Raw genomic sequence first — 2,058 nt, 5'->3', positions numbered from 1 at the left:
ATAACCTGAAGAGAACAGGATGTATCCAGGGTAATATCAGATCTCTTTGTTTATCTAGGAGCTGGTTTTTATGGTGTAGAGCTAACCAGTGTCCACTAAATTCACTATGCAACCAACTAAATTGATTTGAGAGAGAGAGTTCTTTGGAGTAACTGAGTGATAAGACACACACTGTTCTCGGGTCTAATGTTAAATAAATCCTTTTAACAGTCTTCAGTTAGCAGGGTAAGTAAATCACAAATCACTGTTAGCAGATTCATGGAAGAAAATTAATAGAATCAGACGAGATAATCTGATAAGGGGGAAATTGCTAAGGAAACAGTCTTGCCTCCTATTGCAGGATGTAAAACAACAGTCTGATTACTAGGAGTCGTTATGAATAGGTGAATTGTGTGCTAAATAATCACCAGAGTAATTCAGCATTTATTAATTCTTTTCTCTTTAAGCAATTCGCAGTTGTAAGTTAAAGCCACTCTCTCTTTGAAGACACATCTTTTATAATTTTTATTAGAGGCAATTTATTATTTGCATTACCTGTATTTACTTCATAATTGAACATTTTGCATTCAAATTTATGTAATGCATTATGCTTGAGAATATATTTCTGCCTGATTAGCATAAATAGTCACTTACCTCATGAATTACTAACAAAGTTTATCTTAAAATATAGGTTTTTTTATTAAGTGGAACGCAAACATATGTACAATAAATTCTGATTTTCCGGTGCAGTTAGAGAACAACTCACATTACGGGGGAGCAGGGGGAGGCGGGGAGCTCAATGTAGACAGATGACACTAGCAGCTTCTTTCTTCCGAGAGTACCATTTAGATGAGGACAGGTGAGGGCAAGGGGGGAAAGACTGGAGAAGGCTCTGGGTTCCCTACACACTGTTCGTGGTATCGACTGGGTAAACTCAGTATGAAATGTAGACTCTGACAAAAAGGCAATTAGTCATGGCCACTTCTGTGGACTACCACAGTTTCAAGTCAGTAGTATTGATGTAATTGGGAGGAGCTGTTTATTTGTATTTATTTGGTTTGTTTTTGTCTTCACAGGGCTTTTCCTTTCATAAAACACTGGTTTTGCACAGGAGGTATGAGAAACCCTGATATTTTCTGGGAAGGTGGACTGGATTTCGCCCAGATCTGTCCCCTTCCTTCTTCATCCGACAACCCCCAGCACAGCCTGGCAGACAGGAGGCACTGATTTAATAAATACTTTGAGGGCTACGTGAACACTGGGATTAAAGATTTCTGTGGTTTCCAGCAGTAGACAGAGATGTGAAATGCCGGGGCCTATTTTCCGCTTGCCACCTTTTCTCTGTTTCCTGTTTCCTTTCAGGGCCTAGCCTGGTGCTCCGGCTTCGTATTTCCTTTCTTTCAATTAGGACCCGGTTCACAGCTTACGCCAGTGAGGGAGTTTATCTCCAAGGTATTGGACCCTTCAAAGATTTTATTGTCATCAGCTCAGATCTGCTTTTAAAAAAAGCAAAGGAGATTTTTTAAAAAAATAAAGAAACCTGATATAGGAGAATCTTTCTGCAGGTGGTGTCTTTTTTGCCTGGTCCCTCGGAGGACACAGGTTTGGTGGTAGGGCTAGCTCTGAAGTCTGTCCTCTTCGTGCTCCTACTAACGGGGGATGCATAGCTCTCATGCCAGAAGTGCTGAGCGGGAATCTGGCCTGGAAAAGAAATGCAGTTCTAAAAAGTCCTGAGAAAAGGTTAATTCTTCTGGAGTTGTGAGGAAAGAATGCCGAAGGAGGTGTTTTCTGGATTTCTTTAGCCAGGGCCTGGGGAGAGGTGTCTCTTCTAGCTCTGTTTCACATTGTAGTTCTCATCTTCATCCTGAGTGTGGCTGAGTTCTCTCCTAAATTGCTCCATGCACTGAAAACAACAGACATATCCAGAATACTCTCACATCAGCCTACGATGCAACAGAGGATTCCTGCTCTGATGGAGGTCAGAAATGAGGGGGACCTCTAGCCACCCCCAAATGAAAATCAAGGCTAAATATAACCCTTCTGATAGATATTTTAAATTTATTTATTTATTTATTTATT

The 2,058-nt window shown here is 40.6% G+C and overlaps 1 protein-coding gene across 1 annotated transcript in view; it reads right to left on the bottom strand.

The window, feature by feature from the left end:
* Window positions 1-2,058, bottom strand: part of Maf (MAF bZIP transcription factor) — a 14,142-nt gene that overhangs the window by 10,527 nt on the left and 1,557 nt on the right. The window lies entirely within an intron of this gene.

Source organism: Octodon degus, unplaced genomic scaffold (genome assembly GCF_000260255.1).
Source record: "Octodon degus isolate 3935 unplaced genomic scaffold, OctDeg1.0 scaffold00011, whole genome shotgun sequence".
Lineage (NCBI taxonomy): Eukaryota > Metazoa > Chordata > Mammalia > Rodentia > Octodontidae > Octodon > Octodon degus.
The sequence above is the reverse complement of the archived record's forward strand: the minus strand, read 5'-3'. Positions and strand labels throughout refer to the sequence as shown.